General features: G+C 42.7%; 1 long non-coding RNA gene across 1 annotated transcript; it reads left to right on the top strand.

The window, feature by feature from the left end:
- Positions 1-4819: 4819 nt before the first annotated feature.
- LOC129050468 (uncharacterized) lies at positions 4820-8887 on the top strand. Its single transcript, XR_008514096.1, has 4 exons — positions 4820-5390; positions 5477-5569; positions 5979-6070; positions 8324-8887. It is a non-coding gene; the product is annotated as an uncharacterized LOC129050468 (long non-coding RNA).
- The last annotated feature ends 13593 nt before the right edge of the window (positions 8888-22480 follow it).

A 22480-nucleotide genomic window follows, 5' to 3' on the forward strand; every position in this document is an offset into this window, starting at 1 on the left:
TTTGCTTTACTTTGTCTCTACCTATTCCCATGTTAATCTCATCCAGAACCACCTTCACAGACACATCCAGAATGATATTTGATCAAAAGTCTAGGCACACCATGGCCCAGTCAAGTGGACACACAAAATTTACCGTAACAGAGGTAGAACTTGCAAAACATATGGATATATATATTGGATGCAGGGCTGCCTTCCTATGTAGTTGCACTGGGCCTCACACTTAGAAGGACCCCACAGTTGGTTTAATGCTCTACTATTGCTGTCTTGAAATTCTTAATAATTTTTTAACAAGGAGCTCTGTGTTTTTTCATTTTTCACTGGACCTGCAAATTATGTAACTGGTCCAGATTGAATATAAGGAGTGAAGGAAAAGAGGCTAAAGTTGTTACACTTAAATTCTTGGCTTAAACAACTGGGTGGGTGGTAGGGCACTTTGAGGTACAATTTGGAAGAGAAATGAAGAATTCTGATTTGAACATGTTAACTAAGAGCTGCCTCTTAGACATTGTGATATTTGTTGATGGCTTCCGCAGCATTCGTTTTTCTCTTCCTGATTCCTAACTAGACCTTGTTTTCCAGGCTCGTGGTTACGGTTTAATTGGTTCCAGCTCCAGCCATCCACAAACTGTCCTGACATGGCAGGCTGTGCCCTACAGGGGCAAAGTGTCAAGTAAACATAGAAGACTAATTCTTTTTGTAATTCTGTTTACCCCTAGATTAAAGAACAAGGAGATGGCTGGCTATTTAAGAAGGAAAGGCAAAGGCTGCAGAAATTGAGCCTAATGGCTTATCAGATGGGATGGATAATTCTTTAAGTTTAAAAGAACTACTCATTTTCTCCAATATCTGTCTTTGCCATCTTCCTATCTAAGGAACCTTTCACTTTTTAGCCAGGGACATAGATTTCTGGTATGAGAACTACACTGCTCAACCTTCCATTCAGGTAAGCTCTGCCATTTGATTATATTCTGTTTAATGCGCTGTCAGAGGAAGTGGAGTATGGGATTTCCTAGACACATCTTTAAAGGAAGGGGAAATTCCATTTATCCTCCCCTTTCCTTTCCATTGGCTAGATTTTCTATGTATTGACCGAAATCCTAGTAGTCTGCAGCAGAAAAGGATCCTGGTCCATTGACGTGGAGCCAGGCCAGTTCCGGACTGCCTATCTCTGGAGTTTTACAAGAAAGATAAGTACTATCTAATTTAAGCCACCACTGTTTTGGATGTCTGTCACATATAGCCAATGTTAATCCTAAATGATATGATACTCATATAATTAACACCTTTTCTTAAGGACATCTAAATGAGTATCTACTTGCTAGAACCAAGAGTCTAATTAGAACTTTTTTTTCTTATTCAGGCCATGTACGATTTAGTTTTCATACAAACCACAAAACCTTACTTAACCCATATTTTGCTTTGTCTATTTTTTAAGTCCTAAAAGAAATATAGACACTTTATTACGATCTATTATTAAAAGACCGCTATTTCCTCTAGGGAAGCAACAATTCATCCATGTTTTCCTGGCACCAGCTCACATTTCATAAATCCTTGTTTAAAATTAACCCAGATCATTAAAAAACATAAAAAAATTATTTTTAAATTACACAATAAAAGCTGCCTTCAGAGAGACTTAAAAAAAGTGAGTTTATGTGTAATCTCAGATAAGGTGACCAAATATTCAAAATCGACGAAGACAGTTCCAGTTCCCAGATTGCCAGCTGCTCTGGTTTCTGTCGCAGCACACATCTTATGGTTCCAGCCAGTTGTCATCCAACTTTAGGACAGGAATTCCTGTCCCTGCTCAGGAGAGCAAGCCACTGAAAATGGGAAGAAACAGTAAGAAAAGTGGAAATGGCAAAAAACGAATGAAGCTGCATTTAAAATTTTAGTTAACAATTTGGTTCATTGTTCAACAAAGTTTGAAAACATTTGTCAATGAATCTTGTTTAGTTTTATGTATTCCACACTGTGCATGGTAACCCATTTCTGGGGTGTGATTATAATATTCTTTTTTTTTTTTTTTTTCTAAACAGAGTCTCACTCTGTCGCCCAGGCTGGAGTGCAGTGGCACAATCTCGGCTCACTGCAACCTCTGCCTCCTGGGTGTAAGTGATTCTCCTGTCTCAGTCCCCCAGTAGCCGGGATTACAAGTGCATGCCACCAGGCCCAGCTAATTTTTGTACTTTTAGTAGAGATGGGATTTCACCATGTTGGCCAGATTGGTCTCGAACTCCTGACCTCATGATCCACCCGCCTCGGCCTCCCAAAATGCTGGGATTACAGGCATGAGCCACCGCACCCAGCCAATATTCTTAAAAAGTGATGTGGGCCTGGTGCAGTGGCTGATGCCTGTAATGCCAGCACTTTGGGAGGCTGAGGTAGGCGGATCTCTTGAGGTCAAAAGTTTGAGACCAGCTTGGCCAACATGGTGAAACCCCGTCTCCACTAAAAATACAAGAATGAGCTGGGTGCGGTGGCTCACGCCTGTAATCCCAGCACTTTGGGAGGTCGAGGCAGGTGGATCACAAGGTCAGGAGTTCGAGACCAGCCTGGCCAATATGGTGAAACCCCGTCTCTACTAAAAAGAAAATGCAAAAAAAAATTAGCCGGGCGTGGTGGCACATGCCTGTAATCTCAGCTACTCTGGAGGCTGAGGCAGGAGAATTGCTTGAATCTGGGAGACAGAGGTTGCAATGAGCTGAGATAGCACCACTGCACTCCAGCCTGGGTGACAGAGTCAGACTCTGTCCCAAAAAAAAAAAAAAAAAGAATTAGCGGGACTTGGTGTGGTGGTGCATGACTGTAAATCCCAGCTACTTGGGAGGCTGAGGCAGGAGAATCGCTTGAACCGAGAGGTGGAGGCTCCAAGCCCCATTCTCACACAAGTTTTCCAAGGCTGTTGCATTTACACATGCCCAGGACTGTTGGATGGTGGGTTGTCTACAGAGGATTGGTCCGTGGTAATTTACCCTTGATGTTCATTGGACAGATGATGTTTAAAGGCTAAATAAAAGTTAGCCAGGTGGACAAGAAAAGGAAGGACATTCCAAGTGGAGAGAACAGTGTGTGTAAACAGAAGAAAAAGACAGTATAGTGTATGGATTCATAATATCTTATCTTTCATTCTGAAATCCCAAAAGTTCAAAAAGCTGAAAGCTTTTCTTAACCTATTTGTCAGGAAAACCAGACCCGACTCAATTTGAACTCATGGGTGTGCTGCATTTGTCGGGGACCCATCAGGACACAGTGGCATTCTCAAATTGGGATCACTTGAAGAAGACTTAATAAAGAGATTTTGTATACAGGTGTGGGTGAGGTGCAGAAAAACCACAGGAAGGGTGGCGGGCGCTCACACCTGTAATCCCAGCTCTTTGGGAGGCTGAGGTGGGTGGATCACTTGAGATCAGGAGTTCAAGACTAGCCTGGCCAATATGGTGAGACCCCGTCCCTACTGAAAATACAAAAATTAGTCAGGCATGGTGACAGGGGCCTTAGCTACATGGGAGGCTGAGGCAGGAGAATCGCTTGAACCAGGGAGGCAGAGGTTGCAGTGAGCGGAGATTGTGCCACTGTACTCCAGCCTGGGTGACAGACAGCGCAAGACTCTGTCTCAAAAAAGAAAAAAAAAAAAAAACCACGGGGGATAGTGTTGGCACAAGGGATAGTGGTGTGAAAGTGAGACAGTACCCTAGCACTAGAAAGAACAGAACTGTTATGACTCCTAGATGCAATGAGATGAGAAGAGAGAGTGCTTCTTAGAACTCAGAAGGAAAGAGTCATGGGAAGATGACTGCCTAAGAGCAACAGTGAGTCTCAGAAAGTTCTTCAGGCAAGGGAAATACCCCAACCTTCCTGGGGAGCTTGATGGGCTCCTCGTTGGTTATACTCCAACAGTAGCCTGAGGGCAACAGAGGGTGAAGCTGAAGTCCAGATAGGTCAGTTTCCCATGGCACAGAGCAGGTGGAAAAGGATAGAAAATAGATCTAGAGGGGCCAAAGGAAGATACCTGGCTAAGTGCAAAACCAGACCTGAACTGACCTAAGGTCATTTGCAAATGTGTCACACTTAATGTGAATATTTAGGTTTCTGGCAGAGATATTTATATTTGTAATGACGAATTGATGTCTTAGACCATGCTGGGTGTTGTGTACTATATGATATAAGCATGGGGTTACTTGTCAAAAACCTGAAAAAAATTATGAATTTGGAAATACCTCTGGCCTCTGGGAGTTTTGCTAAGAGAATATGTGCCTGCATATAGTAAACTGGAGACATTTTTATATGTCTCAAAGATTTTGCACATGGGGAATGGGGTAGGCAGTTGGCAGCAGTTCAATATCGAAGGCAAGAGAGGAGGTGAAAAGGTGTACTGGAGCCACAGCATTAAGGCTTTTATGCCAAGCAAAGAGGATGGACTTGGCTGTAAATGGTGAGGAATTGTAATAAGGGATTTTAAACTGGGATGACATGATTAGACACATGTTTTAGGAAGATCATGCTGGCTGTAATGTGCAGGTTGGACTCTCCTGGGCAACAGAGCCCAGGAAGTCCTGGGTTTGGGATTTCTCTCATTCCTGAGCGTGGAGAAAGAGGAGGGGAGGCGGAGAGGTATGAGAGACTGGCCCTAGTGATTCCCATGACTGCACAGTGTGACCAACTTGAATGGATCATGGAGGAAGCAGAGGCAACACATACTAGAGGCAGGGAGAGGACACTCTTTCAGATGTCATCTTCAGCTCTGCTTAGTAAGCTGATTAACAAAGCTTTTGCCAGCATCTGAGATGCATGTCCACCAAGAGATACTGTTCTCTTGCTTCTTGAATCATAGATTTTATTTTTAAGATTAAATAGGATTAAATAGGAACCTGCAGATATTAAGCAGCAGGAGTTACCCAGAGACTCAGCAAAAGAATCTGGACTGGTCCCCTAACGCTATGTCATGTTGTTTTCACCATACCACACTGCCATTCGATCAGTGATGTTAAATTAAATAAGCAGGAGCCACTAGCTTGAGGCTGTCTCCGTACTTTGAGTTCCTATATACTTAACAAACTGTAACCTAACTTGGTGCAAAACAAATGGAAGGCCTAACTTAGGAGTATATTTTGTAACAGCCAAGCTTCAGCCAATGATAGGCAGCCAAGTGATCAGACCATCCCCAAATAAGGCAGCCACTTAACTGTAGCCAGTCAGGTGATTTTTCTACTTTGCTTCTATGTTTGGCCTATAAAAGCTTGTTGCTCACACTGCTTTGCTCAAATAAACTCTGCTAAATTTAATTTGTCTCCTTTTTTTTTGTTCGAGACAGAGTCTCACTCTGTTGCCAGGCTGGAGTACAATGGTGTGATCTTGGCTCGCTGCAACCTCTGCCTCCCTCCCGGGTTCAGGTGATTCTCCTTCCTCAGCCTTCTGAGTAGCTGGGATTACAGGTGCCTACACCACCACGCCTGGCTAATGTTTGTATTTTTAGTAGAGATGGGGTTTCACCATACTGCCCAAGCTGGTCTCGAACTCCTGGCCTCAAGTGATCTGCCTGCTTCAGCCTCCCAAAGTGCTGGGATTACAGGTGTGAACCACCATGCCTGGACTAAAGTTGTTGTTGTTGTTGTTTTTAATGGTGTGAAATATGGTGATAGTTCATATGAATATCTGTGTCAGTTCCTAAAAAGAATATAGAGGAATAAAAGACCAATGCAGTGACTATTGACTTAACAGTCCTTGCAAGGCATTTTTCTCCCTTCTTCAAGTTTTAATAAAAATAAAACCCTAAAATTCATAGCATCATGGAATAGAAGTCTGGTAAAGCGAGCAGAATAATTTATGCATAATTATAAAATAACTGGTGCGTTAAGTGGTTATATGATCTGTCTCATGAGTTAGTTGGTCAAATTTTATACACAGCTTATTTATAATTAATTATTTCTTAATCTCCCTCCAATTGTTTAATGGTTTCCATATGCTTGCTTGTGCTTTAGCTTGTATGCACTTGGTGAATCTTACCTACCACAAACAGGAAGTCTGGAAAGTGAAAATTTATTTCCTTTTCACCATCACCAGCCTTGTTCAGGTAATTCTCCAGAGATAACTACTCTTAAGAGGTTTGTATGTACTCTTTTAGACTTTTTCTATTTATATCCACATGCCTGTGTGTTATAGACCTTCAAAAACAAATGTTATTGGGTGCTTTTTCTGTAAAAATGGTGTAATGCTATGATAATTTTTTTTTTTTAAAGATAGACTCTCACTCTGTGGCCCAGGCTGGAGTGCAGTGGCACAACCTAGGCTCACTGCAACCTCTGCCTCCCGAGTTCAAGTGATTCTCCTGCCTCAGCCTCCCAAGTAGCTGGAATTACAGGCACCCACCACCACACCTGGTTAATTTTTGTATTTTTAGTGGAGACAGGGTTTCACCATGTTGGCCAGGCTGTTCTCGAACTCCTGACTTCAAGTGATCCACTCACCTCGGCCTCCCAAAGTGCTGAAATTACAGGCGTGAGCCACCACGCCTGGCCGTTCTTTTTTATTTTTATTTATTTATTTATTTTTGAGACAGAGTTTCACTCTTGTTGCCCAGGCTGGAGTGCAATGGTGAGATCTCGGCTCACTGCAACCTTCGCCTCCTGGGTTCAAGTGATTCTCCTGTCTCAGCATCCCAAGTAGCTGGGATTACAGGCGGGCACCACCATGCCCTGATAATTTTGTATTTTTAGGAGAGATGGGGTTTCACCATGTTGGTCAGGCTGGTCTTGAACTCCCGACCTCAGATGATATGCCCACCTTGGCCTCCCAAAGTGCTGGGATTACAGGTGTGAGCCACCGCACCTGGCCTTGTTTTTTGTTTTTTTTTTTTTTTTGAGATGGAGTTTCACTCTGTCACCCAGGCTGGAGTGCAGTGGCACGATCTCAGCTCACTGCAACCTCCACCCTCCGGGTTCAAATGATTCTCCTTCCTCAGCCTCCTGAGTAGCTGGGACTACAGGCACCTGCCACCACGCCCGGCTAATTTTTTGTATTTTTAGTAGAGATGGGGTTTCACCATCTTGACCAGGCTGGTCTTGAACTCCTGACCTCATGATCCACCCACCTCAGCCTCCCAAAGTGCTGGGATTACAGGTGTGAGCCACCACACCCAGCCCGGTTTTTTTTTAAATTTTTTAATTTTTTAAAATTTAAGCCATCAGTTATTAATTTTTTAAATTTAAGGAGAATGTTCTTTTTCACTTAATAATATGTTACATACATATTTTTCGGGTAAGTATGTTACATACATATTTTAATGTGTATGCATGTATACAATTTTAATATGTATGTATGTATTACATACAATAATGTGTTACATACATACATTTACATATTTTTCAGGTAAGTATGTATAGATTGATCTTATTTATTTTTATTTTTTATTTTTTAGAGACAGGGTCTTGCTCTGTCACCTAACTCAGAGTCTGGTGACACAGTCATAGCTCACTGTAACCTCAAACTCCTGGGTCCTTCTGCCTTGGCCTCCCAAGCACTAGGATTACAGATGTGAGATGCTGTGCTCAGCCCTTATTTGTTTTAATGATTGGGTTCCATTGATTGCATGGATGTTCTTTAATTTTAGCCATTCCCTTACTGATGGGTAAATAGATTCCTTTTACGTTTTTTTTTAATGGCAAATGATCATTCAAATTAACCTTCTTGTGCTACTTTCTTTTTTTTTCTTTTTTTTTTTTGAGACGGAGTCTTGCTTTGTCACCCAGGCTGGAGTGCAGTGGCGCCGTCTCGGCTCACTGCAACCTCTGCCTCCCCGGTTCATGCCATTCTCCTGCCTCAGCCTCCCAAGCAGCTGGGACTACAGGTGCCCACCACCATGCCCGGCTAATTTTTTGTATTTTTAGTAGAGATGGGGTTTCACCGTGTTAACCAGGATGGTCTCGATCTCCTGACCTCGTGATCCGCCTGCCTCAGCCTCCAAAAGTGCTGGGATTACAGGCATGAGCCACTGCGCCCGGCTCTTGTGCTACTTTCTATTAGTACTTACAGAACCTTACTCTCTAAGGTCCTTGGCTAAGGTTACATTTTGTAGGAACGAATATCTTTTCTCACTTAAACCAAAAAGAAGTCATTCATGTTGACCTATAAATACAGCAACAAAAACATTTTATTAATTTTTATGCAAATTATGAAAGTAACCAAGGGGATTCAGATCCAATCAAAACCACTAATATCTTGCTATTTTCACCTTTAGCTCACCAGTCTCAGTGTCTTAAGCTAGGTCATTCTGGTGATTACTTTTAAATTTCTTTGATCTTCATTGGATCATATCTTTTCTCCTAAGAACGTCTGAGAGGCACAGACCTGAGAAACAATCCCCAGGTTGAAGAGGTAGAAGTTGGCGGAAGTTAAAAGCAATGTCTCCACAATGGAGAAGTGACATGCTAAAGGAACCTGGCATCCAGACATTTCCTAACCCCCAACCCCTCCTTACATATGACCTACTCTTAGAGGAGTACAGCATGGTGGTTAGGAGTATGGACTCGGCAGCCAGATATCCTGGGATCTGTTGCTTGTTAGCTGTGGGCCTTAAGCTAAGAACTTAACCTCTCTGTGCCTCAGTTGCTCCATCTGTTAAAATGAAGATAACGATAATGAAGATGATATCACCTGCTGTGTAGGATTGTTATGAAAAATCAAGAGTTAATATTTGTAAATCACTTACAGGGTCTGGCACATAATAAGTGCTGTGTGGGTGTTTGTTAAATAAAATAATATACAATGGCATAGGCACTGTGGTTGTTCTTCCTAGTCTCCTAAAGAAGCAGTTGTTTCTGAAACCTTCCCAAACTCAAATATAGCTGAAGTTGCTCAAAATATCATGGGAAAATCCCTCCTCTTCACCAGCCCCTCCACTGTAGAGGCTTCTTTGTGCTCACAGAAGCCCTATATTTCAGTGGTCTGTTCTGGATGTCTAAACTTCTCATAACAAGTGATATTTTATGGGGCCCGGCGCAGTGGCTCACGCCTGTAATCTTAGCACTTTGGGAAGCCGAGGCAGATGGATCATTTGAGGTCAGGAGTTAGAGACCAGTCTGACCAAGATGGTGAAACCCCGTCTCTACTAAATACAAAAAAAACTTAGCCGGGAGTGGTGGCACATGCCTGTAATCCCAGCTATTTGGGAGGCTGAGGCAGGAGAATCGCTTGAATCCTGGAGGTGGAGGTTGCAATGAGCCAAGATCGCACCATTGCACTCCAGCCTGGGCAACAGAGCCAGAGCAAAACTCTGTCTCAAAAAAAAAAAAAAAAAAAAAGATGAAGAAGAGGTGATATTTTATTTACATTAAAAAAAAATGGACAGATACTGGGTGTCTGATTCCCAGACAGTTGTTAGCACATTCTTTGTGTTCAACAAAACATTCTAATAAGAAGAGAAGATTTGTAAAAACACATAGAAGAAATTGATTAAGACACATAAGTACAGTGAAAATTATCTGGATTCTGGCCGGGCATGGTGGCCCGCACCTGTAATCCCAGCACTTTGGGAGGCTAAGGTGAGTGGATCACTTGAGGTCAGGAGACCAGCCTGACCAACATGGTGAAACCCCATCTCTACTAAAAATACAAAATTAGCCGGGCATGGTAGTGCATACCTGCAATCCCAGCTACTTGGGAGGCTGAGGCAGGAGAATCACTTGAACCTAGGCGGTGGAGGTTGCAATGAGGCAAGATTGCACCACTGCACTCCAGCCTGGGCATCAAGAGAGAAACTCTGTCAAAAAAAAAAAAGAAAGAAAGAAATTGATTAGGAACCACAAGTACAATGAAAATTATCTGGATTCTGGCCAGACATGTGGCTCATGCCTGTAATCCCAGCACTTTGGGAGGCCAAGGTGGGTGGATCACCTGAGGTCAGGAGCTCAAGACCAGCCTGGGCAACATGGCAAAACCCCGTCTCTACTAAAAATACAAAAATTGGCCAGGTGTGGTGGCAGGTGCCTGTAATATGGGAGGCTGAGACCCAAGAATCGTTCGAACCCGGGAGGCAGAAGTTGCAGTGAGCCAACCAAGATCGCGCCATTGCACTTCAGCCTGGGTGACAGAGCAAGACTCCATCTCAAAAAAAAAAAAAAAAAAAGAAAAGAAAAAAAAGAAAATTATCTGGATTCTCAGGAAATGTTTGATTTTCTGAACATAACAGAAAATTTTAGGAATAGAAAATAAGAGAAAATTCATTGACAAGATATATTTATATCCTATATTTTCAAATGTTAATATTATAACTGTCAGAAATAATGCCACATTTTATTTATTGAAGAGCTGATTATCCAGATCTGAGATTTTATATATTTCTTTTTCTTTTTTCTTATTTTTATTTGATACGGAATCTTGCTCTGCTGCCAGGCTGGAGTGCAGTGGCACAATCTCAGCTCACTGCAACCTCTGCCTCCTGGGTTCAAGCGATTCTCCTGCCTCAGACTCCCGAGTAGCTGGGATTACAGGTGCGTGCCACCACGCCCAGCTAATTTTTGAATTTTTAGTAGAGACAGTGTTTCACAATGTTGGTCAGGCTGGTCTCAAACTCCTGACCTTGTGATCCACCTGCCTTGGCCTCCCAAAGTGCTGGGATTACAGGCGTGGCCATTGCACCTGGCCTTACATATCTTTTATTATTATTTTCTTCCTACACCATCCCTGCAATCTCCTGTATTTTCATCAATTACAAAGCATGTGGAGTCAGGTGTGAAATTTTTTTCTCTCAATATGGTTAGACTTCTAAGGCAAACTGTACGGTACCTGACTTCCTCTAAAGGAGGACTAATGGGTCACTCCATCTGGGGGGCATCCACATTCTCTGGAGTATTTTGACTATAGTCTTGAGTTAAACACGTGGTTTGGTTGGCTGTACATCATGATTTAATTTCACAAGAATCTTGAATGTCTCATTTCCTCATATCATCACTAAAAAGATTTGAGGGCTTGACACTGGCTTTCAACCTCGTTGAATCCAAATTGTAGGACTTAGGGAGTATGTTATGGTCTAAATGTTTGTGTTACCCCCTTCCTCATTCATATGTTGAAATCCCAACCTTCAAGGTGATGGTGTTGGGAAGTGGAGCGTTTGGGAAGCTATTAGGACATGAGGACAGAGTTTAGTGTCCTTATAAAAGAGGCCCAAGAGAGACAGGTCCTTGCCTCTTCTACCATGTGAAGACTTAGCCAGATGGCACCCTCTATGAACCAGAAAACAGGTGCTCACCGGAAACAGCACCTGCTGGTATGTTGATCTTGGACTTCTCTGCCTCTGGAATTGTGAGAAATACATTTCTTTTGTTTATAAGCCACCCAGTTTATGGTATTTTATTACAGCAGCCCAAACCATCTAAGATGGGGAATTTCGATGCTGAAAGAGGGAGGGAAAATTAGAATGCTGTGGGTAGCCACTGATGTACCCATGGACAGTTAGCTTTCAAACTTTTAGACTATGATTAATATACTAAGAAAAGATACTACAGCAGATACAACTGTAGCCAACTTACAGTTGGGTATTTTATGTATTTGTTTGTTTCTTTTATTTCTCACCTTGTTCCAGAAAGTGAAGCAAAGCTATCTTATTATTTCTCTTCCAAGACAGCATCAGGAAAATATGAAGCTCTTGTTTCTTTTCTTTCTCCTTGGCCTGCAAACGCCTGTGTTTAGCTCTGTAATAATTTCTTTTCAAACTTGAGTTGCTCAGGCAACTACACTCTTTGCTCTCTAACTTGACCCCATTTCCTGATGAATGGTCTTTTCATTTCTTTGCTAAGACCTAAAGGTTTTTACATTCTGCAATTTTCTCTGCTAAATAGCTCTAGGCATTACTGCTTATAAAATCATAGACCATCATAAAACCTTAGATTTGGAAGGAACCTTAGAGACCATCTAATCTTACCCCCTCATTTTACAGTTAAAGAAATTGAGTTCTCAAGAGGGTAAATAACTTGTTCAGAGTCATCCAGCTAATTTGTAGACTGGGTAGTATTTTCCCAAGCTAATTTTTTGACTTGAACAGAACTACAAATGAAACCATTTTAAAGAGCACATACTTTTCCATCTTGATCCTTTTGAAATATAATAATATAATTTAGAACCAAATTTATAAAATCACCACTTTTAATCCTGAAAAACACTGTGATGTAAGAAATGGCTAAATGAGGTTTGTGATTTACATGCTTTTTAATAGGCCATGTATTAAAACTCTGGTCTCAGATTTACTAGTTAACTGAAGGTTGGCTAAATCAACCTAAAGAGATTGCTTTGCTTTACCTAATGACCTTTATGGTGGAGGGCAGGGGCAGTTGAAAGAAAATGGACCAACACAAACAGAGAGACATAATGTCAGCATGGGAATGACGTTAGGGCTCAATAATCTATTGTCATTATTATTACTGTTAATATAATATCATACTTTGTGTGCATAACACCATGACTCTAGCTTGGCAGTATGAAGTCCAGATAAGAAATTATAAATTACCTTTGTGTCCAGAATTTTAATCTAGCTAGAGCCAAAGATGAGCCATCCTCTTTTTACTGCCCACTCACTTCAGACAGAGGGGTCCTCCTATGTGGCCACAAGTAACTCACAGAATCTTTGAAGAGCCACTTTTCTTGACTGCTCTATATCTCTCTTTGCAAAATTGTGTATCTCACAAGTAGGCTCATTCTCAACATTTGTGAGCTTAATGGGAATGTGCGAATGGATGTTTCTCACCCTGCTCCAATGGACCACCGACCCTTCTGTCCATACTGACCTCACAGAGACTTGTAAGTGCTCAGACTCTACCCCACATATCCAGGCTCTATCCACAATTCCAACCACCATACGCAGCTGCCCCTTGACCACACTTTGGGCAGTATAATCCACCTCTAAAAAGACAAGAGAGGGGCAGAAGCTCAAGCAACCCCTGGAAGCAGGTTCAGACTTCACAGCAAGGGAATTGTGGGTTTCCTGAGTAAAGGGAACTTTATTTAGAAGAGGGAAGAAGGTTCCAGGTGGAACAATTCCCTTGGCCATACAGACCTATTACTCTGTGGGGAGAGTGGGTACCAGAGGGGATCCAGAGTAGGGTCCTCTAAAGCACAGAACCCAGGAAAGAAATCCCAGTCAAGTTGGCTGGATCAAAAGCAGTGCTGGTGACAAGAAAACTGTGGGACGAGGCCCTCCTACAGGTGTTGTCTCTTGGGTTGGACCTATATAAGGAATGGAAGCAAAGATGTTTGATGAACACAGAGAAGCCACCTCAAACAAGTTATTTTTTTAAATTGAGAAGGTTCAGAGATGTTCTAAAAGAGCATCTGAGGAACAAGTCTGTTTAAAAGTATTTCATGTCAGAAATAAAAGTAATCCTCAAAATCCTCTAATAAAGATGGAATGTGATCACAAAGACAAGAAACTTGTCCAAGATCAGACTGAAGTGAGTAACAGAGCTCAGCCCCAAAACTTGGAAATTGGGCTTCTAGGTCCTCAGGCCTGGGTCTTTCCTTAACGTGGTGCTGCATTCCTTTGAAGTATAGCTTTAAGCAACATGAAAGAAGGACGGTCATAGGGTAGTTCTTATTCTGTAAGTGTATCTTTTCACCTATGTGATCAAGCACAGCTACAAATACCAACAATTTCTACTGAAAATCAAAGACCAATCAGCTTGCGTGTGTGTGTGTGTGTGAGAGAGAGAGAGACAGAGAGAGAGAGAGAGAGACAGAGGGGGAGAGACAGACTGGAAATCAAGTAAAGAAACGGAGGGAAGCACTAAAATGTAAATGCTGGGGCTGATGTCTTGATGAATATGCCAAGCACTGGAGAAACTTTATTTTGTTTTATGAATCAAACCAGGAAAGGATATTATCAGTCTAAGGTGTTTCAGTTGGGGAAGTTGGTGCAATGAGAAGAGGCAGAAATGAAGATGGGAGTTACAGGGGTTCCTCCCTCCCACTTACCCCCCGCTTTGGGACCACATATATACTCCACTCATATTCTCCCACATTCTTGGTAATGCTTGCTTTTATTATTTATTTATTTATTTGAGACAGAGTTTCACTCTTGTTGCCCAGGCTGGAGTGCAGTGGTGCAATCTCAGCTCACTGCAGCCTCCACCTCCCAGGTTCAAGCGATTTTCCTGCCTCAGCCTCCCAGGTAGCTGAGATTACAGGTACACGCCACCATGCCTGGCTTTTTTTTGTAGTTTATTTATTTATTTATTTATTTTTTTTAGTAGAGATGGGGTTTCACCATGTTGGTCAGGCTAGTCTCAAATGCCTGACCTCAGGTGATCCACCTGCCTCTGCCTCCCAAAGTGTTGGGATTACAGGCATGAGCCACTGCGCCCAGCCAATGCTTACTTTTAAAATAAAGGCCAGGGTCAGGTGTGGTGGCTCATGCCTGTAATCCCAGCACTTTGGGAGGCTGAGGCAGGTGGATCACCTGAGGTCAGGCATTTGAGACTGGACTGGCCAACATGGTGAAACCCCATCTCTACTAAAAATACAAAAATTAGCTGGGCATGGTGGTGCAGCCTGTAATTCCAGCTATGTGGGAGGCTGAGGCAAGAGAATTGCTTGAACCCAGGAGGCGGATGTTGCAGTGAATTGAGATCGTGCCACTGCATTCCTGCCTGGGTGACAGAGCGAGACTCCATCTCAAAAAAATGAATAAAAAAAAAATAAAATAAAGGCCAGGAAACAAAATGTATTGAAGTGGCAAATATGCTCTAAGCATTGATTAATAGTGTTACAACAAATTAATATTGTGGTCTATGAAAAAGGGAATTAGACTGTAGTATAGAATTTGTATTCCAGTTCCAGCCCTGCAGCAAGCCATTTAACCTCTTTAAGTCAGTTTTCCCAAAGATAAAGTGTAAACAAGAAACTTAGCTCTTAATATTTATGGCAGAAAAAATGAAAAAAAAAAAACACCCTCAAAAGTCCAACAACGGGGAAATAAATTATAGAATATTTATATGCTAGAGTACTGTTAACATTAAAAATTTAGTTTTGAAAATTGTTAGCAATATATTAAAGATTCACAATATAATACTGTGAAAAAACATGATTTAGAAACTGTCTATTGAATTATGCTAATTTTACTAAATATTCTTTCAAGCATATAAAATACTTGAAAGAAATAAATCAAAATGTTAATTTTATTATTTCATGGTGGAGATTAGAGATGGTTTAAGTTTTCTTCTTTACATAGTGTATTTGTTATTTTCTCAATTGTGTTTAATGAACACATACCAATTTTACCATCAGAAAACATGTTGTTTTTAATAAAACAATGTGCTTTAGCTTAGGTTATAAGGATGTTTAGAGGAAAATGGAAACAAGTTTGAATACTCTCTATTCTGACAAAAATGTGCTAAGCAATCCCAGTACTTATGTTAAACGGAATTTTTTGTTTTATTTTTAATTTTTTTTTTTTTTGAGATTACTCTGTCGCCCAGGCTAGAGTGCAGGAGCGTGATCTCGGCTCACTGCAACCTCTGCCTCCCGGGTTCAAGTGATTCTCCTGCCTCAGCCTCCCAAGTAGCTGGGATTACAGGCATGCACCACCATGCCCAGCTAATTTTTGTATTTTTAGTAGAGACAGGGTTTCACCACGTTCTCCAGGCTGGTCATGAACTCCTGAGCTCAGGCAATCCACCCGCCTCAGCCTCCCAAAGTGCTGGGATTACAGGCGTGAGCCACTGCACCCAGCCTTTAAAGGGAATTCTGATGTTTGTTTCCATAGACAGTTTTTTTCTTAGTAAGGAATGGATGTAGGCCCGGCGCTGTAGCTCACGCGTGTAATCCCAGCGCTTTGGAAGGCAGAGGTGGGCGGATCCCGAGGTCAGGAGATCGAGACCATCCTGGCTAACACGATGAAACCCCGTCTCTACTAAAAGTACAAAAAAATTAGCCGGGCGTGGTGGTGGGAGCCTGTAGTCGCAGCTACTTGGGAGGCTGAGGCAGGAGAATGGCATGAACCCGGGAGGTGGAGCTTGCAGTGAGCCGAGATCGCGCCACTGCACTCCAGCCTGGGCGACAGAGCGAGACTCCGTCTCAAAAATAAATAAATAAAATAAATAAATAAATAAATAGATAAATAAAGAATGGATGTGCTTGGAAGTGATTCCCCCAATCATTAGGGGAACACAGTGTATGTGCCACCACTACCTCAGAACTATTTCTGTGTGCTGAGCCTGGTGTTCAAGAAAAAGTCAAATTGACCCTCATCAGCCTACAGCAACTTTAGCCATTCACTAGGAGGGATGACCAGCTCTTTGGGAAGATTTTCGTGCCTGAGGTGGGGCCTCAGACAGGGGTGGGAAATGTTTAAACAGACTCCTTTTCTCATGGCTTCAATTTCAGTCCCTCTTCTCAGCAGGCAGTGACCACTGTCTGTGTCATTCCCCACAGAAGCTGCTTATAAGATGAAAAAAGGTTAAAATACAAGTTCTTGGGAAATAAAAGCAGAGGGCAAGTAGGGCTGCAGGAGGAGCTAGTGCCAAAATTGAGCTTGGCATCCTGGGAAGGTGAGGTCAGGTAAGATAGGGACTACTACTATTATAGACTACTGGGTCAAGTACTAGCTATTAATGATCTCATTTAACCCTTTAATAATATGAAGTTAGCCATGTTATATCTTCCTTCCCCCCCGCCACCCTTTCTCCTCCTCCTCCAACTGGAGTAACTGAAGCTCAGGTAAAACAAAACAAAATGAAATAAAAAAACACTTGCCAGGTTATTTCTTCCTCCCCTTCCTCCTCCTCCTCCTTTTTCTCCTCCTCCTCCTTCTTCTCCTCCTCCTCCTGCTCCTCCTCCTCCTCCAACTGGAGTAACTGAAGCTCAGGCAAAACAAAACAAAATGAAACAAAAAACCGCTTGCCAAGATCACACAGGTAAATGCTGGAGCCAGAGTTTGAATTGAGGTTTTAGTGACTCTGAAATGTGTACTTTTTACAACAGAGTCTGGTGAGCTCCAGAGTTGTTTAATACCAGATTCACCCAGAAAGAAATTTGAAAATACAAATTCCAAATTCCATCCCTAGAAATTCTGATTTTAATTATGTCAGGAATGGGACCAAGGATCTGTATGGCATTAAGGAGGTTCGAGGACTGCAGCTGTTTTCCACATTGCTGCTCCCACATCAGCAATTAGTCAAGAGGTGTTCTTGTGCATGGGCCTGAAGACTCAGCCCAGTGAGTGAGCTATGTGTGAACTTCACACTCTTGGCCCCTGCCAGTTCCTCAGCCTCATATCTCCCTCCCACCAAGTCAGAATTTGGGAAAGCCAGCCAGTCAGGAAGAGTGCTAAAACAAAAAATATAAATACAATGAGATAGAAATAATGAAGCTTCGACCAGGTGAGGTGGCTCACACCTGTAATCCCAACACTTTGGGAGGCCGAGGTGGGCAGATCACGAGGTCAGGAGTTCAAGACCAGCCTGGCCAACATAGTGAAACCCCATCTCTACTAAAAATACAAAAAAATTAGCCAGGGGTGGTGGCAGGCTCCTGTAATCTCAGCTACTTGGGAGGTTAAGGCAAAGAGAATCGCTTGAACCTGGGAGGCAGAGGTTGCAGTGAGCCGAGATTGCGCCACTGCACTCCAGCCCGGGCAACAGTGTGAGACTCTATCTCAGAAAAAAAAAAAAAAGAAAGAAGCTTCTTAGGGTGGTGACTGGGAGGAGGGGACAAGCACCCCGTGGAGTTGCTTCAGTCACAATCAATGGTCATTTAACTGCTTCTAAGGAGGGCAGGTCTTCTTAGGTGCAGGCCTTTTGTTTGGCTGATTTGCTTTACAGATTTAGGTCCAAGGCATGCAAATGCCACTGTTTAGGATCACAAAGGAGTCACTGGGGAGCCACCAGCACTCTCTCCGCTACATTTCACATCTTCTCCAGACTTAATAAACCTTTCCTTTAAATAAATATTTTTAAGATATGTCAAAAAGAGCCGGGCACAGTGGCTCGCACCTGTAATCCCAGCACTTTGGGAGGCTGAGGCGGGTGGATCACAAGGTCAGGAGATCGAGACCATCCTGGCTAATACGGTGAAGCCCCGTCTCTACTAAAAAAATACAAAAAATTAGCCAGGCGTGGTGGCAGGCGCCTGTAGTCCCAGCTACTCGGGAGGCTGAGGCAGGAGAATGGCTTGAACCTGGGAGGTGGGAGGCGGAGCTTGCAGTGAGCGGAGATCCTGCCACTGCGCTCCAGCCTGGGTGTTAGAGCGAGACTCCATCACACACACACACACACACAAAGATATGTCAAAAAGAGGCACAAAATTACTGACCTGTCTCATGCATCCCTGCATTTTAGTTCTGCTCTGTCTCATCCCATGCCTGCATTACCTCTGTTCTCCTCCAGGCCTTTGCACACCATTCCCACTACCTGGAACACTCTTCTGCCTGCTCACTCTCTCTACACCTATCTCATTCTTATTCATCTTTGAGGTCTAGGCTTAAACTTTGCTTTCTCTGGGAGCCCTCAACATAGAGGTTAGAGACTCTTAGTGTATGTTCTGACACCTATCACCACACTCATCACATTTCGTCGTTATTACATATTCAATTATCTGTTTCCCCCTAAACTGTGAGCTCTCTGAAGACAGGACTTTTGTTGTTTTGTCCATCTCTGTTTCTTCATAGCTAGTCCAACGTTCATGAAATCTGTACTGAGTGATTGAATGAGCCGAGAGTCTGAGGCTATGTACATAGTGAGCCCCTTACTTAGAAGGATTAAAAGCTGGGACTGGAACTGTGGTCAGTTCACAGGAACTCCAGTGTATAGATTCTCTAACTTTACCAAAGCTCAACCTTATCCAAATTATGGTGCCAAGAATCCTGGGAAGCAAATCAGAAATATAAGATCCAGCCAGGTGTGTAAACTTTTGCCAGTTGTTTAACCTCTTCAACCTCTCCTAGCTTTTCTGAGTAGCAAACTGTAGGAAAGTACAGTGCTTTGAAACAATACAAATATGAGTCCCCTTTTGTGGAGACATAGAAGAGATGTGTCATCTTTAAAGGGACTACTTTCTGGTTTCCATTTTTCCCACCTCAAGCCATACCTCTGGGAGGGTAAGCACAGTCAGTACAGTAGAGACTCTCCTCAACTCCACTCACCACTGCCATTATCTGGCTGATTAATACAGTTTGTGTTATTGCAAAGGAAAGGGAAGGAGGAGAGAGAACAACGTGGCAGCATTTGTGGTATAAGAATGTGGTAGATCTGTCAAAAACACTTTCCAGATTCCTCATTCTCTAGGGGATAATTTTTCTGCTGGTATTTTGAGATCTCAAAAGTAAATACCTGTGCCAGAACTGCCATCTCTAAGGTGACAATACTAGAAATCTCCCTCGGCTTCTTAACATGAGAGGTTATAAATATTAGCTGCCTTAATGAAGGACCATATGGATAACATTTTAGGGCAGGCAGTCAAATTGTGATAAAAAAAACAAAAAATGATTAACTACAAAAACAAGAAAAAGAATTTGAAGTAGGGTTGCCAGATTTAGCAAGTAAAAATATTTGAGAAATAATTGCACTAAAAAATTATTAATTGTTGGCCAGGCATGATGGCTCACACCTGTAATCCCAGCACTTTAGGAGGCCGAGGCAGGCGGATCACCTGAGGCCAGGAGTTCAACACCAGCCTGGCCAACATGGTGAAACCCCATCTGTACTAAAAATACAAAATTAGCTGGATGTGGTGGCAGGCGCCTGTAATCCCAGCTACTTGGGAGGCTGAGGCAGGAGAATCGCTTGAACCATGCGCGGCTGGTATTTCTTTAATATTATCAAATACCTAATGAGGGGTCAAATTTCTGATTGTCTAAAAAATTTTTAATAGTTTTTGCTTTTTAAAAAAATCACAAACCAAATAAAGTCCCTTTGTTTGTAATTTGTTCATAGGTTTCTCCTTCCCTCCTTTCTCTTTTCCCTTGCAAGCTATATGTTGAAGAAATTTGGTTGTCCAGTTGAGTCTCTTATATTCTGGATTTTTCTGATTGTATCCTCTGCATATTTGTGTCTCTTATAAACTCTTAGCTGGATTTAGAGATTTAGTCTGATTGAGGTTAAAATTTTTTGCAAGAATACCTTCTAGGTGGTGGTGTGTAGTTCCATCAGAAGGCACATAATATCCAGCTGTCTCTCTTTTTGTGATATTAGCAGCCACTGATGATCATTGCCTAGAGTATGTAATTAGAAATTTGCAAAGTAGTGTTATTCTTTTTTTTTTTTTTTTTTTTTTGACACGGAGTCTCGCTCTGTCGCCCAGGTTGGAGTGCAGTGGCATGATCTCAGCTCACTGCAACCTCTGCCTCCTGGGTTCAAATGATTCTCCTGCCTCAGCCTCCTGAGTAGCTGGGACTACAGGTGCATGTCACCACTCCTAGCTAATTTTTTGTAGTTTTAGTAGAGACGGGATTTCACTGTGTTAGCCAGGATGGTCTTGATCTGCTGACCTCGTGATCCACCCACCTCGGCCTCCGAAAGTGCTGGGATTACAGGTGTGAGCCAGCCACCACACCCGGCCAGTGGTGTTATTCTTATATCGTTGTTTCTCTATTTATTCTTTTTCTTTCGTGTGTGTGTGTATGTGTGTGTGTGTGTGTGTGTGTGTTTAGTAGAGACAGGGTTTTGCTATGTTGCCAGGCTGGTCTTGAACTCCTGGACTCAACTGATCCGCCAGCCTTGGCCTCCAAAGTGCTGGGATTACAGGCATGAGCCTCCGTGCTCTGCCATTATTGATTCTTTTTTCATTACAAATTTATTTTTTAATTATTATTTTCCTTTTTGGTATTGCTCCTTGTGGAGCAGGGATAACCCATAGGCAGTGTGCCCAGAGTAGTCTCTATTTATTCTTGAGAGAATCTTCCCTCATCAACTATTTTGTTACCCTGAGGTGTATTTCATGTGGGAAAGTATCATAGCTCAGTTTCCAGGGGAACAGACTCTGAGATGAAAATTGCATGTCAGAGGTTTAAAGCAGGAAGCCCTAGGGAACAACACCTGTAAGAAAGTGAGGAAAGTGGGGGACAGAGTGAGAAAGAAGTTGAACTGTGATGGAATTTTAAAGAACCCAGACAATCCTACAGTGAGCTTTAAAGCCGGGATAGCTCCTCAAAGTTAAGGCTGTGCCTTTATACCCTCCACCCCGCCCATGCATTGACTAATCACTGTGGGTTGCCCTTGGGTTGAGGGTGTAATCTTGAGTAAGACAGCTCCCTTTACCCAATAACAATTCCTGGGAGTGGCTCAGCTGAGGAACTTTAGCAGTGGAGGCTCCTGGGGACTGAACGAGCATCTCAGTTGCGAAGGGGCCTATCTGAGTGGTGCACTTAAGTATCAAATACAAAAGGACAAGTTAAATGGTTGATTACTTCTCTTTTTTACCAGATTCAAGAATCATGGGCCAGGCACGGTGGCTTATGCCTGTAATCCCAGCACTTTGGGAGGCCGAGGCGGGTGGATCACCTGAGATTGGGAGTTTGAGACCAGCCTGACTAAAGTGGAAAAACCCCATCTCTACTAAAAATACAAAATTAGCCAAGCGCAGTGGTACATGCCTGTAATCCCAGCTACTCGGGAGGCTGAGACAGGAGAAGTGCTTGAACCCAGGAGGCGAGGGTTTCGGTGAGCTGAGATCACGCCATTGCACTCCAGCGTGGGCAACAAGAGTGAAACTCCGTCTCAAAAAAAAAAAAAAAGAAAGAAAGGAATCATGAGTTGAGTTGATGAGTTGATTCTGAAGGGGATCAGAACACGCTAGCTCAAAATATGCCACTTTGGTGTGAGGATGATTTTGAGCTGAAGGCAATTGAGAAAGAGCACATACAGGAAAAGCTCTCTACCCTTCTCTTTTCTGTCTAAAAGCAGGGAATAAATTTTCTCTTCGTGAAGGTTTCCCCCAACCCCTCTCCCATACCAGAAGGAGGTGACTCTTATCACTAGAGATGGCACCAGCTTGAATCTGCATAAACAAACCTCACTAAAATAGCTGTTATCTTCCACTTACTTTCCTGCGTATATTTACCACCCCTAGAAACCCGAGCTCTTTTTCTTTGTCTTGTCACTTTTCCACAAATTTGTTGTTCATTGTTAAAATGGCATATAAGCTCTCAGGCCTCACTGCTTCTTTGGGTTACTTCCTTTTCCATGAGACTCTCATATGCATGTAAAACATTAATATATTAACATCAAATAACATCTTTTTTTTTTTTTTTTGAGTCGGAGTCTTGCTTTGTTGCCCAGGCTGGAGTGCAGTGGCATGATCTCGGCTCACTGCAACCTCTGCCTTCCAGGTTCACGTGATTCTCCTGCCTCAGCCTCCCAAGTAGCTGGGATTACAGGTGCGTGCCACCACACCCAGCTGATTTTTTGTATTTTTGATAGAGATGGGGTTTCAGTATGCTTGCCAGACTGGTCTTGAACTCCTGACCTCATGATCCGCCCACCTCGGCCTGCCAAAGTGCTGGGAT

Source organism: Pongo abelii, chromosome 16, assembly GCF_028885655.2.
Source record: "Pongo abelii isolate AG06213 chromosome 16, NHGRI_mPonAbe1-v2.0_pri, whole genome shotgun sequence".
NCBI lineage: Eukaryota > Metazoa > Chordata > Mammalia > Primates > Hominidae > Pongo > Pongo abelii.